General features: G+C 45.0%; 1 pseudogene across 1 annotated transcript; it reads right to left on the bottom strand.

Moving 5' to 3' along the window:
* Positions 1-12,825: 12,825 nt before the first annotated feature.
* LOC308427191 (large ribosomal subunit protein eL33-like) lies at positions 12,826-13,183 on the bottom strand (annotated as a pseudogene). The gene has a single exon. The product of its transcript is annotated as a large ribosomal subunit protein eL33-like (transcript).
* Between the last annotated feature and the right edge of the window lie 2,175 nt (positions 13,184-15,358).

The following is a 15,358-nucleotide window of genomic DNA, read 5'->3' as shown; positions in this document are numbered from 1 at the left end:
TCAGGTTAATACAGGGTGGACTTGTGGTGGCGGTTCTTCATTGTCAACCTGAATGGATACAGAATCACTTAGAGACGAGTAAGGCGAGTCTTAGAGGATGCTTCTCCATCTGTGAGGAACTCTCTTCTGAAGTGGCTCACACTGTCAACATAATTTGGAAGACACAAATATTAAAACTGTGATAAGCACCTACTTTAGGTCTATATTGTGACACAGGCTCAGGAGTTCTGACACCAAATTTTCTGGAAAGATCAAATGCACATGTGGTGGCTTGGATAAGAATGACCCACATAGGCTCATATATTTGAATGCTTAGTCACCAAGGAATGGCACTATTTGAAAAGATCAGGAGAATTTACCCTTGTTGGAGGAAGTACGTCAGTGGGAGGTGGGCTTTGACTGGTTTAGATAATGCTTTAGTTAGGTTATTGATTCAGTGAGTTAAGTTTTGTCCTATTAAACAGGCTGGCCTGTTGCCAGCCTGATATATTCAGGTAGCAAGTCTGCACTCTCACAGGTCTCAGGGATAAGATAGTTGGTTTTTGTACTGAAATCTATGGTTGTGGTGGCCATGGGCCCCGGAGTATGGAGAAACTTATATCAGCACCAACATGGATAAGGTGCCATTTTCCCAAACAGAATAGTGCAAACACAGAGTCCACAAGTGTGAGCCATTTGCTTCTTACCATCCCACAGCTACACCAGAGGAACTGATATTCTGGGTACTGTAAGGGATTGAATCCAAAGCAATCAAACCCTAAAGGGCTTTTCTTTTCTTTTCTTTTCTTAATTTCTTCCTATCCCCAGAATCAAAGTCAGGTGCCACACTGTTGTATACTGCTCAGTGGTAGCCATCTTGGCTAGAAGATTCAGCCAGCTCAGAATCACCAGTCACTTATAGATTCCTAGTACCCAGTTATGAGCTTAGTTGTATCTTTCCAAAAGATGCATTGCCTGCCTAACCTTCAAGGGGTCAGAATAGGTCCTTATTAGCAAATAGGGCTTTTGTAGATATAATGAAATTATGATACGGCCATGGTGTACCCCCTACCCCAATTCCGTATGAATGATGTTCTCGTTAGAGGCAGACATGAGCACAGGCTCAGAGGAGTGGGGGTCAGTGGGCTTGCGAAGCAGAGACATTACAGAGATTGAGAGTAAGGTCTGGTCACGGCCAGGCATACTCAGGATTACCAGCAGACCTAGCAAGAAGAGTGTGTTCTTGCAGGTTCTAGAGGACATAGACCTGGTGATACTGTGATTTCAGATGCTGGCCACCAGAATTGTGAGCCAATCAATTTCTACTGCTATAAACCACCTACTAGGTGCTACTTTGTTACTCTTTGATACAATTACAAGGCCACTTTCATGGATGTTTACTTGTTCTAAAGTTTCATTTTCTTACATTAGTGCACCTTACCAGGTAAACTTGGTGGCTTGCTATCCCCTGGGCTGTGATAATTATAGGTGGCACAGTTGGGGACAGTGGGAGCTTCTGGGCTGTAAAGGGACCTAGTCCAGAGGACACTCTCAAAATAACTGAGGCACTTAATGAAGGGACATCACAACGTTGTGGACAGGGGTCAGGGAACTAACAGGGGTGGGGAAGGGTAGCTACTGCCAATCAAGTCATCACTGCTAACTCTAGGTTGAGCGGGCTCCCAGAGATCGGAGAGTCTGGTAGCTGCAGGAGTTCTTTCTCTGCAGAGTGTAAACAAACATTTACCCTCTCCTCATAGGCCTCAATGACAAACCGAGGTGTGATTCCCTCAAAGCTTTCCTTAGTAAACCAGTGACTTTAGCCGAGGGGTTAGAAGGACTGTGGGGGACCCCCAAAGCAGCTGCATTGGGAAGTCTCCCCCAGAGTGGGATGATGGCTTCTCAGAGTTGTGTGGTTGGGCATATCTATATGTCTGTCTCACACTTTCCTCTAGTTATTCTTCCCTATCCTGTACTCTAGCACCTCCAGAGGTCATGGTAATTAGGGCACAATTGCATACAAAATCTGGGCAGCCACCAGAATCCTAGCACAGCTGAGCTGCTGAAGATGGTGGCTGTTCAGAAGACCTCATTCTACAGGACCTAAGCATTCTGTTGGGACAGACGACCCTTCGCTTAAAGAAAGGGACAGAGGGAACCAGGGGCCACATAGCTGGCTTCTCTCTCTGTCGTCTGTGTTTTTGAGCTTACCCACGCAGTGTGTTATGCTGCCGCTCCCTTCAGCTCTCCAGGATCATCCCAGCAACTTGTTGACGCACAAGAATCCCACCATATTCTTTTCTTTGTCACATGACCACCCGATGATGGCCAGATAGTTTTGACCTCTCAAAACCTGCCTCTGCTCAAAGTTTCTCGTTCACTTCCTGGCCACGGCTAGAAGGCTCTCTAGGACTTAGCCTTAAACACCTTTGACCTTTCTCATGCACAGTGCCTGTCTCTGTTCTCTTTTGGCTAATGCCCGGTACAAAATATAATCCACTGACCATCCAACCCACCCCTTCCTGTAGCTTTTCCTCTGCAGTGTCTCCCCTCCTGCTCGGCACTCCAGACCGTGAGTTCCATAAGGGCAACCACAGGATCCCGCCCATCCCTGTGTCCCTGTAGCCTCTACCACACAGGGTTTCACTCATAGTAGCCTCTTGATACATGTCCGCAAATGAGTGGATACCATCCGTGTGCGTGATTGGAGGTTGGCTGTGAAGTCTGTGGCAAGAGTTCCAGAATGTCTGATCTTTTTCATAGCCACAAGTTCAAACCAAGGTGATCCAGTGGCTGGGGAGGCAGTCTGCGGGAAGTCTGAGCAGAAATACGCTGTCTCCCCTTCCCTTTTGTGCCTGTGATTTTTGTTTCATGGTCTTGAGTTGAAATCTCTCTTGGAAACTCGAAACGCAACCAAAATAGCTTCCACTGTGTCACCCGGTAATAAAGCCTTCCTAACCCTTCATTTTCCTGCGAACATCTCCCTTGAAAAATCAACTCCGCTACGAAGCGGGGCTAATTCAGCTGCCGCCCGTGCGGATGCAGTTGTGAGCAGGAGTTTAAATGGGACATTTTTAGCTTCTCCAAAATGTCAACAAGCTAAGAGTTTCATTCATTTGAAAAATGTAAACAAATGCAGCTGCATCTGGCCGTGTGGACAATAAATGTGACACAGCCAAGCTAAGCTAAGAGAGGGGTCCACACCCTGACCGAAGCACCCAGCTTTGAGGGGGAATTAAGGAGCATTAACAAATAGATTTAGAAAGCTCAAATGGTAAAACTTGTAAACTTGTACTCACAGCTCATCTAGCTTCCCAACCCCCCGACTATGGGGGACAGAAGAACTCATAATGATTGCTTAAGGAAAACAAAGAACTCGCCGCTCACCGAAACCAACGGAATATTGACAAAAGGAAATTCATCTATATGGGTCAAACTAGCATGCTCCAATTCTCCGTCCCTGTGCTCCAAATAATTAAATAACGTCGAGTCTCTCACTGGAAATTTTTATTCCCTGCTTTAGTCAGGGTCCTCTAGGGTATCGGACCTTCTAGAATGAGTCTCTATAGAAAGGGGTTTTATTTGAATGGCAGAGCTGCGGTTTAGCTAATCTAACTATGGCTGGTTGTGAATGGAAAGTCTAAGAAGCCAATACTTGTTCAGTCCACCAGGCTGGGTGTCTCAGTTGCACCAGAATCTCAAAGAAGTGGGCCCAAAGGGCAGCGAAGAAACGGACTTGCTAGCCAGAGAGGGCAAGCAGGCAAAGAACAAAAGCTCTTTCTTCTTTTTTAAGTAGGCTACCAGCAGGAGGTGTGGTTCAGATTAAAGGCTTGCCTCTGTGTTTCCAGATCCAGATTAAAGCCTGCCTTTTCCCAGTTCAAAAGCCCTGGATTAGAGATGTATCTTTACCTCAAAGATTCTGATTAGAAGTATTTCTTCCTACTTCAAATTAAGCAAAAACCCCCTCCCAGGCGTGCCCTCCTTCTTTGGATTTTAGTTCCAGATATAGTCAAGATGACAACCAAGAATAGCCGTCACATTAAGTTAAGCAGTGTTTCAAAATCTAGATTGCCAGAAATCAGCTTTAAAGTCTGTTTGAAGATATAATGTAGTTTATTCATTAAGGTGTCACTGGGCTAAACTGCCAAGCCTGATGACCTGAGTCCCAGCCGTGGGACCACATGGTAGAAGGAAAGAACCAGCTCCTGAGAGTTGTTCTTTGATCTCCGTGGGAACAGGACTGAGGATGGGGGTGAGAGGCAACAGTGTCACATGATGAATTCCAGAAAACCCTACCCAGAGACCAGCACCAGGGTGCAGATCTGAGTTTATTTTTCAGCCCATAAGCCCACATACAGGGTCTGACCCAATCCTACTCCCTTATCTCCTTGTATTTTGCCACACCTTCACCGTCCTCCAGTGAAATTCGTCTGACGAGGTTACTCAGAAGAAGTGGGGGCGCAGGGTACATCATCACCTGTTAGAACTTTGAAGTCAGAGGAAGCAGCCACCATGTTGCCTCAGTTCCTTTTATGCGGTCTCACCGCTGTTCTGGGAGCCAGATTAGACCTGATGCCATACAGACTCTTTGAGGAGTCCCGGGAGCCTGTGGAACCTTGCTCTCTATCCCTTCACAGGGCTGGCTTCCACGTCCCCCACAGATCTCCATGCATACCCCTACTGCAATAAACGAGCAAGCAAGCAAGTAAATACATAAATATATTTCTAAAATGTCCTGTAGCTAGCCCACTAAAGCCATTTACACTAAAAATATTGGTATCATATTGTGTATTTTCACGAAAATATAGCAAGAGAACGTTTTTTTTGTTGCTATATTTGAATCTACAGAAGTAACTTAATCTCCTATTGTTGATATTTATTAAAGGTTTTCATTTTTCCTGAATGATGGTGTCTGTGGAAAAGTAATTAATTAAAGGCTGAAACACACATGGATACTGTGGTGGAGATTCTAAAGGGAAAATTTAGGCCTTTTCCAAGGCTTGCTAATATGTTGTTATATGTTCCTGGTTTTTTTTTTTTTTTTTTTTTTTTTTTTAATAACCAGTATTGAATTATACTTCCAAATAGATGGTAATCTTTTCCTAATATGGATGTGTCATTGAAAGCACTTTACACTTAGCATTCATGATTAGGGTCATTTTAGCTTTGGTTTGTAAATGGAAGAGAATGGGGATAGAAAGGAAGGTGTTTGTCCTGGAATAACTGACAAAAAGTGAGATGAGAGGAGAGAGGGAAATGGGCCTTAAAGGGGCAGCGTAAGACAAACTTCCAGTATGTGATGCTTGCAAAGAAGAAACAGCTCTCCGTTAGATCCCAGAGTTCCCCCCCCCACCCCCGCACCCCTCAAGGCAAGAACCCACATGGCTGCCCTGAAGGGCGGGGGCAACAGCAGAAAGCAAGTTCACAGCCCGCACAGAATCGGCCTATGGATCTGGTGACTCACCACATCCTCATCAAGAAGTGTGAATTTTGTGAGTGTAATTTTGATTTCCTTTCTCTTTCACGCGCATGCTAACTGCTCATCCTGTGAAATCCTTTTTACGTTTTCCCATCCTTCACCCTCTATCACTTACCTTACCCTAGCACTCTAAAACGCTTCACACCTTCGTTCTCACTAGATGCCTTTGTTTGATGACAGGCCGTCAGACCATTCCCACTGACAAAAGCTCAGTGGTTTCCAGTTTTCTTCACACTGAAGCTTCCTTCCTGAGTGCAGGACTTCCTAGTCTATCCCTCCCGCCGCCCACCTCCCTCCTCCCTCCCCGCCCCATCTCCTGCCAATCTTCACCTCTTTCACCAGGGGTTGGCTAGAACCCCTTCCTGTGGGTCAAAACCACCAGAGTCACCCCAGGTTCTGCACCATTTAGCTAATGTTTACCTTCTTAACAATCCTGCTTTTCCTTCCTGCTTGTTCAAGGCCCATTTATTTGTGGGGAGCAAATTTGAGGTGTCTGTTTTTAAGATATTTTAGGTATGTGAGGTCTTGGCTACCACATTACAGTGTGCGGTGTCTCTGCCCCAGATACATGTCATTGGACTGAGGGTTTCAGCACAGAGTGGGAAGATGAGATTTCTCTTTCTTGGGAATTCATAAATGGAACTGAAAAACCGGTGTGGGCATCTGGAATGGGAACATATCTCTTAAGTACTTAGGTCAGCCACATCCATTTTTGTGGAAACTATGGAAACCGATTGACACAGAATGAGAAAGCATGCCAGTTAGGGTTCATGGTAGAAAACATAGGAAAACAGTTCCAGATAACTTAAGCTCAACACAAAACACAAAACATCAATACCCCAGAACCACCACCACCACCACCAATAACAACCAAACAAACTGATTATGGCAAAATGAGACCGGGGAAGGCAGAAGACCAGATCTGGTAAATGGACCAGGGGAGAGGACGCAAGAAGATAGTCAAGGTGTCTCGGTGTCTTTCTAGCCTTGGTTCACTGGGACCCTGCCTTCCCTGCTGCTACATTCATGCTTTCTCCCGTGACCCGCCTTCCATAGAGCAGCTACAGCAATCCCTCACTACTACATTATAAAGACTTCTTGTCTTGATGGTCCTGGCATGAAGTAAAACCACTGGAATTTCCGAAGTCATTTACCCCCCCCCCCAAGCCTTACAGTTTATGCTAATGAGATGACTAAGCACTTGACTCCAAAGGGACCAATCTTGATTGGAGGGCTGGGGCAGCCTGGCATCTGGGATGGTGAAATTTGTCTTTCTTGAGGTGAGGCCAGCAGAAGCATGAACTCTGACAATGTTCATCTGAATCTAACCCCAGTGGCTCTCACTGATGGGGTAAATCTCCACTGTCTCCACTGTCCCCTGGTGGCTCTCACCAATGGGCAAAGCTGGCACAAGGCACAGCAGGGCTCCAGATAGAGAGCATATTTCTAGTAAGAAACCTGTGACAATCAGATTTGAGAAATGAGACACTCAAGAACTGAAGGAGAAGGTCTGAAGCTGTAGTCGGCGGCAGGAAGGCCAGGGAATACCCAGTGGGCTCACTTGCTTAGGCCTGCCAGGTTGTCTCCACATTGGTCTTAGTGAACAAAAGAGTAATGGTCTTCGAGATTGAAAGGTTTCCTAATGACTGGTGAGGTTTCAGCTCCTCTTGTAATTTGATAAATGACTTGGAAAGACTAGAAAGGGCCTTATAACCCTGGGCTTACCTAGAAACAATGGCAGACTTTTCCAACTTTAAGAAACTCTGCCTTCTTTCTTCCCTTGCCTTGACCTGGCCTGTTAGCTTTTGTAAATCCAACTTGGCAAAATAGTCTAAAGGAATTACTGCTGAGAGTTAAACACGTCTGCAGTCTAGAGGGTCCCAGCGCATGGTGGGCTCCCTTAGACTGAACAGTCAGGCTGAAGCTTTTAAGGATTTAGATTAGTTGTTCATAGTCATTTTCAATTTTGATTATATCGATCTGTTATTGTTTACTGATTATTCAGAACCCACAATCGATCTGTTTTTTTCGAAGAGGACAATCCTTGGTCAGCACACACCTGTGGTTTCCAGAAGTTATTAGTTCAGAATACCTTAACAGGGTTCAGTGGCACTTCATCTGTTCATTGTCCATCTGTCCATCCATCTATCCATCCATCTGCCCACCTAGCCATGTGCCCTAAATCTGTTCATTCACTAAACTAAACTGAGAACTGTGGTGGGCGCTGTGCCAGGGCAGGAGAAGGTAGTCATTTTAAAGACAGACGAGATGTCTGTAGATAAACAATCAATGCACTGATAAAGCAGATAAAGAAAAGGGTGATTAATCACCAATTAAAGGCTAAGTGTCAGACTGTAACCAGATGGTGGAATGATTGGAGGATCAGACCCAGAATTTAATTACAAGAGTTGCTGTGTCCCAGAGGCCGATTCTCAGTTTGGACAAGTTTTGCTATTTTGAAATCAAGGCCTTGAGTTGAACAGAATTGAATCCCAGGTTTCCTGGACTGCTGGCACCATTTGGATAGATAGCCTTGGGCCCCCTCAATCCCTTTGAGTCCCCAAAGGCTGGTTGAAAGCTCCTTATTAGAGCCTAGCAGCCGCTCTAGCTTCCAGACAAGGCCGCCGGGGCAGTGAGTAGGACTGAGCTATACCACTGTGGTCTGGCTCGGAGAGCTCTGGGTTGATGCTGGAGGAGAGGGTATAGGAGCCAGATTCATCAGCATGTCGTAGGAGCTGGGAGAGACACATACTTTGCTAAGTAGCTTTGAAACGCATGTTTCTAGGAGGTATGGAAACAGAATAGCTTCTCTTTTTTCCACAGCAGCCTTATTTATAATAGCCAGTAGCTGGAAACCCAGTTGTCCCTCAACAGAAGAACTGACACAGAAACTGCGACACATTTACACAATGGAGTACCACTCAGCCATCAAAAACAATGACTTCATGAAATCCTCAGGCCAATGAATGGAACTAGAAAACATCATCCTGAGTGAGGTCACCCAGTCACAAGAAGGACATAGTTCCATTGTGGTACTCTGATGCCCACATGTCCTCTTTTTTTAAAATCTCATTTGAATTTTTTTTCATTGCATGAGCACTATAGAAAATTCTGTTTGCATCCAAAATTTTCCAAATAGTAACAGACAGTGAAACTTTCAATTGTATTCGAAGTAAAAAAAAAAAAAAAAAAAACCATTGCTTTTCTTTTGTATTATGTCTCACAACTTGTATGTTTTCTGGTCAATATAATATCAGTAATTGAAGATACCTCATTTAATCACACATCACAAAACACAAAACTATTTACACTCAACTACAAGCACAATGGCTGGACAGGAAATAATAAAAAAATATCCAAAATTGTAGTTTTAAATAAATATAAATACTCACGACACAGAATACTCAAGCAATGTCTGTGGTGCATTTTTGTATATATTACTGTCTATTACATATGATTATTATAAGTTTATTACTATGCAATGATTACTATCATATTACTGAAAATAGCAGAAAATTTTAGACTTTAAAGAAATCCCACAGACCCCATGGAACCAAACACATGAATCTGAAATCATGCAAGAAATAAAGTATTAGTTTGGGACTTGAGAGATGGCTCAGTGGTTAAGAGCATGTGATAGTTTGTTGTTGTTGTTGTTTGTCTGTGTGTTTGATGTCAGATAACCTGTGATCAGTTCCTAGTATCCAAGCCTTGGGGTTCCAGGGAACCCAATGCTCTGTCCTCGCAGGCTGTTGCACACACATGCACATAAATACATACGCACTGATACCAACACTTATACATAAGCACATTCTAAAATGTAGGTTAACAGACTGGTTACAGAATAGCTTTTTAATTTTTTTAAGGAGTTATTTCTTTATTTTATGTATGAGAGTGCTCTGTTGCTCTCTTCATGCAAGCAGAAGGCATCAGATCTCATTACAGATGGTTGTGAGCCAACATGTGGTTGCTGGGAATTGAACTCAGGACCTCCAGAAGAGCAGTCAGTGCTCTTAACCGCTGAGCCATCTCTCCAGCCCCAGAACAGCTCCTTTAAAGTGATGTAGAAGTGTCAGAAATGCCATAGCTAAGACTGAAATAAGTGATGAAGACACCCGGAGATGCTAGGCATACAAGAGTGAAAACACGATCCAGGGCTGGAAACCCACCAAGAGCTACATCTGTGGCAGGTCTGTGACTATATTTAGTGGTAGGTCTGTGGCCATTTTGGGGGCAGGTCTCTGGTTATATTTGGTGGACTTATTTTGTGTCAGGTCTGTGGCAACATTTGGTGGCAGGTCTGTGGCTGTATTTGGTGGCATATCTGTAGACATAATTGGTAGCAAGTCTGTGGACATATTTGGCAATCAAGTCCATGACTATTTTCCCTTACTAGGTTTGGTGGGAAGATCTTCAGTATATCTGTTTACCAGACTGATATGGAGCATGTTAAATGAGGGAGAATTAGAGTCACTGAGGTGCTAGCTTAGAACTGGGTTTTCTTATAGCTGCAAGATGATGGGACCCCATAGTAGGAGCAAGATGCTGGCACTTAACAGAAGCCATATGGAACATAGTCATTACTATAATGAGAGTCAGAGTGGTACCCATGGAAACCTGATGCTTAGGGGGAGGTGGAGATAGTTAAAGGAGTATGCTGTCTCTAGAGACATTTGGGTTCAGGTTATACAGAGAGAATCAGAAAGCTGAGGGCCACTGGCTATAGAGCTGGTTCAATGGTTAAGAACACTAGCTGTTCCTCTAAAGGACCTGGGTTAGATTCCTAGCCCTTACATGGTGTCTACCAACCATTTGTAACTCCAATCCCAGGGGATCCAACACTGTCTTCTGGCTTCTGAGGATACTGTATGCACATAGTGCACAGACATACATGAAGGTAAAACACCTATACACATAACATAAAAATAAATTTCCATGATAATTTTTTTTGTCCAGTTTCCTAGATGAGCCAGTTTTTAGAGTTAAATTTAGTGAAGAAAAGGCAAGGTGCCCATGGTCTACGCCAGGGAAAGGCCCTGACAACAGGAGACCATTACAGTCCCCTGTTCTTCAGAGGGACCTGTTTGCATACTTGCTTGGGCTCCTGTCTCCTAGAAAAGAGGGGATATCCTGACATTTCAAAGAATACTTCATGTTACATTTAAATGTAAACGTTACCCACAGGCTCATGATTTTGAACACTTGGTCCCCAGCTGGTGGCAGTGTCTTGGGTGGTGTGGAGTCTTGGCTAGCTGAAGCAGCTCCCTGGTGATGGGCTCTGCAGACTGTAGTGTGGAGTGGGCTCCTACCCAAGTCTGATTTTACTTTTCATCTGCTGACATGATGTGATCTGTTGCAAGCTCCCGTGCTAAGGTCAGAGCTCCAACTGCTGTGCCTCTCCACCATGACACTGTGCACAGAAGAAATCCTCCCCTCCAGAGTTACTTCCTGTCAGGCATTTGGTTGCAGAGATGAGCAAAGTAACTAATACATCCCCCATTTGGTTGGCAGATAGATATTTATTCTTGGGAATCCAAAGTATTATCAAGGACCCTTGTTAGGTCAGGTAATCAATTATTCTGGCTCAGGTCTGGCCAGCAGAATCTTCTGTAGATGAGGCACTAAACACATTCGGTAGGATGGGTTGCCCAGGAGACTTCACATGGCCTCTTGGACTGGTCACCCCACTGCTGTCCCAGTGGAATAGCTGTAATGGCAGTAGGATGAAGGCAGTGTCACCACAATAGCATGGCTGCCTCACCAAGGCTGGCAGGGACAGAGCCACTTCAGCGTGTGCAGTCATCAGCCACAGATACCAGTACCAAGTTCTTGCTGCACTACTTTTTGAGAAAACATTTGGGAAGTTGATGATACTAGATTTCATCTCCCCAGGAATATGGACTGTTCTTTCTGTGTACCACAGACGTGTGGTCCAGGTGTCACCTCTGCAGATTAGTGTTGGGTTCTCTCAGCAATGGATTAGTAACACCCCTGTAGATCAAGGCACCTCTGGGGAGCTCAGTAGCTGTTACAGTAGATGACTAGGGCGGTCCTGTCTGAGAGTTCTCTATTAGAAGCCCTGGCTTATTAGAGCAGTAAAATGGCCATTTGGAGCCACACTGGGACATATTACCACAGAGATGACACCCATGGGAGGACATATTCCCTCCTACAAGTGGAATCTAGCCTAAATGAGTACATTTTATACCACCTTGGTAGGACACATGGCCTTGGGAGCCATCAGTTTAGCAGGAACGGTACCGTCTGTTGTCACCTCTCAGCATTTACTTTCAAGCCATTTACAGGTAACGTATTCTCATTGAATTTCTTTTACATCTGTGTAGCTCCTCTCTGAAGATCTATGATGGTTTCATCATGCTTTTAAAGGGTGATTCTATTATTTTTATTATTTTTTATTTTATTTATGTGTATGAGTGTCTCTGTGTGTTTTATGTTTATGGATGCCCATGAAAACCAGAAGAGGGTGTCAGCTTTCCTGGATTTCCAGTTGTAGGCAGTTATGAGTGGCCATGTAGGTCCTGGGAATCAAGCTCAGAAACTCTGGAAGAGCAGTAAATACTCTGAACCACAGAGCAGTCTCTCCAGCCTCTGTTTCATCATGGTTTATACTTGCAATGACCAGTTATTAAGATTTTTTTTTGTTTAAATAAATTTGTATCAGTAATCATCTGTTCAAAAAATTCCTCAGGAGCTGGAGAGATGGCTCAGTGGTTAAGATCACTGACTGCTTTTCCAGAGGAACTGAGTTCATTTCCCAGCAACCACATGGTAGCTCAAAACCATCTGTAATGGTGTACAATGCCTTCTTCTGGGAGCTCTGGGGAGTTTGGTTGGTTGATATTGTTGTTCTTCCCATGGGGTCACAAACCCCTTTAGCTCCTTCAGTCCTTTGTCTAAGTCTTCCATTGGGTTTCCTGTGCTCAGTCTGATGATTAGCTACAAGCATCCTCATCTGTATAAGTAAGGCTCTGGCAGAGCCTCTCAGGAGACATCCATACCAGGCTCCTGTCAGCAAGCATTTTTTGGCATCAGCAATAGTGACTGGGTTTGGTGGCTGCATATGGGATGGATCCCAGGTGGAGTACTCTCTGGATGGCCTTTCCTTCAGTCTCTGCTCCACTCTTTGTCCCTGTATTTCCACCTGTGAGTATTTTGTTTTCCTTTCTAAGAAGGACTGAAACATCCACATTTTGGTCTTCCTTCTTCTTGAGCTTCATATGGTCTGTAAATTGTATCTTGTGTATTCCAAGCTTTTGGGCTAATATCTACTTATCAGTGAGTGCATACCATGTGTGTTCTTTTGTGAATTTTTTTTTTTTTTTACAAGAGCACAAATCTACTTTTATTTATTTACTCCCCATTAGTCTAATCCGGGATGGGTATAGCATCACACACATTCTGTGTCCAATGGCCTTTGCAGGAAGGTTGCTTCGGAATTTGGCGCGAACCATACAGCTGTTTCCATGGGCCCGAGTTACTTTTCCCCAGATCACTCTGGTTTTGTTTGGTTTGCCTCCAGGAGTCACTGTACTGTTTTTTTGCTTTGTACACATAAGGACATCTCTTGCCTAAGTAGAACTCGGTTTCATCTCGGGCATAAACACCTTCAATTTAAGAAGAGCCATGTGCTTGCTCCCTTTGGTTCTGGAGACCTCACTTGTAGCCAGCAAACAAAATGGCCTTGCACCACAGCCTTCCAGACATACCTGCATTCTTTAGAAGTCCTGTTCCCAGCAGGCCTCCACAGGTGCCAAGATGGCGGACAGAGTTGTGGCTGGTTTAGGAAGGACTTTGCAGTTACCACTCTGCCATGGATCTCTTCTGTCTCAAGCCTTGTTCTGCATGCTTCTTTGTGTAGGAGCAGTCTCATTTTCTCTGCATGGTTTGCATCTTGAGATTTCCTATGGGCAGTGGCTACTTAGTATTCACCATGCTTTACACAGAGAAGCATGCAGCAGGTCTGTTCTCCTTTGTGACCTGGGTACCAGGACTTAAGCTCTTGCCTGTGTGTTGTAAATGAGAAGGATTTGGGAACCTGCTTGAGTCCACTCAGCATTAGGGGGTCTAAATAACTCAAGCAGCAGCGAAGGGAGTCAGAGGGAAAGGTATGGGCATGTTAAAGGAGCAAAATCCACCCACATCAGAACAGGTTTAATGAGTGGACTAAACAGGATGGCTGCTTTAGAGCCCGTCTGAGCAATATTTTTCATGAAACATGAAGGCTCACAGACAGCAGAACCCTGTTTATTTAACTATCTACAGCTTCTTTCGGGAGCTGAGTGGCAGGCCCCTATCAGAGACTAATCTTTTCTGCCGGCATCCCTATTTGCTTACAGGAGCTCGTTGTTTGGCCATTCATCCCAGCTTACCCATTCCTGCTCAACTGTTCCTCTCCTCGGTCCTTCTCAGCTTCAAGCTCTACGCAGAGTGACGGACTCTTGACTCTCCCTATTCTACCCAGGTCAGGTGCACCTGCCATGAGCTGCACTTCTCTGCTTCCTTTGGATGGAGGCGGCTGGAAGCCATGGAATTAAGACTGTCATCACATTTTTATCCCTCTCCAGAATCTGTGAGCCACTTGAGGACAAGTGTAAGGAAAAGATGACAGGGCACCAATGAAAGGAAAAATCACTGAAAGGAAAAGTCACGGGGCACCAATGTTGTGAAAAGATGATGTCCCGGGTTTCAGCACCAATGTTAAGGGAAGGATGAAGAGAATGGGAGGCAAGGGAGATGCCTCTGTGGGGCCCATGTTGGGAATCTCTTCCCCCTGAGGGACCAGCCACACAATGGTATAGTAGAGAATAGTAGAGAATATAATGGGAGAATTAAGAGGGTGGTAGAGGCAGAGAGAGAGAGAGAGAGAGAGAGAGAGAGAGAGAGAGAGAGAGAGAGAGAGAGAGAGAGAGAGAAGAGGAGTTAGAGGCCGGCCATGAGCACGTGGAGGGAGAGGGGAGAAGGGAAGGGAAGAGGAGGGGTAGGGGTGGGAGAGCAAGGCTGCAAGAGCACAAGAGCAAGAGAGAGAGAGAGAGGAGGGTCAAGCAGCTCCTTTTATAGTGTCAGGTCACTGGGGCGGAGCATACCTGGCTACTGCTGGGTAATTAAGGGGTGGGGTATACCTGGCTGTTGCTAGGTAACTGAGGGGTGGGGTTTACAGAATCCCAACAACAAGTACTGTTATCTTTAAACATAGTAGTTGTGGTGGTTTGAATATGTGTGGCCCATGGAAAGTGGCACTATTATTAGGTGACCTTGTTGGCGGAAGTGTGGCCTTATTGGAGGAAGTGTGGCCTTGTTGGAGGAAGTGTGAGTCACTGTGTAGGTGGGCTTTGAGGTCTCTTGGTGTTCAAGCTCTGTCAAGAATGGAAGAGAGCCTCCTCCTGTGGAGAAGCCTGCAGAGGAGAGTTTTCTCCTGGCTTTCTTTGAATCAAGATGTAAAACTCTTGGCTCCTTCTCCAGCACCATGTCTACCTGGAGGCTGCCATGCTTCTGTCATGATGATAATGGAACTGCAGCTCTGAAACTTTAAGCCAGCCTCAATGAAATGTTTGTCTTTATAAGAGTCGTCTTGGTCATGGTGTCTCTTCACAGCAACAAAACCCAAACCAAGACAGCGGAGAATGCTCAGAGCCCGAATACAGGAAGATGCAGACAGTGGCAGGTGACTGTAATTCCCTGGTGGCTTACAGCAGGATGCTAAGGCTTTCTTTAGCCCTCAGATGCTACACAACAGGCTGAAGTGCAGACTTCACTGACATTTCTGTCACTTCAGCCACTCAGGCGGAGAGAGATACGAAGACATGTTTGCCTCCCAGGATCTCTCATGAGCTTACTCAACTTCTAGCATATGGCTTGTTTCTGGACGTCTTTGCCTGGTGA

The sequence above is a fragment of the Micromys minutus genome, assembly GCF_963924665.1.
Source record: "Micromys minutus genome assembly, chromosome: 1".
In the NCBI taxonomy this organism is placed as follows: Eukaryota; Metazoa; Chordata; class Mammalia; order Rodentia; family Muridae; genus Micromys; species Micromys minutus.
Note: the sequence above shows the minus strand (reverse complement) of the source record. Positions and strands in the feature narration are given on the sequence as shown.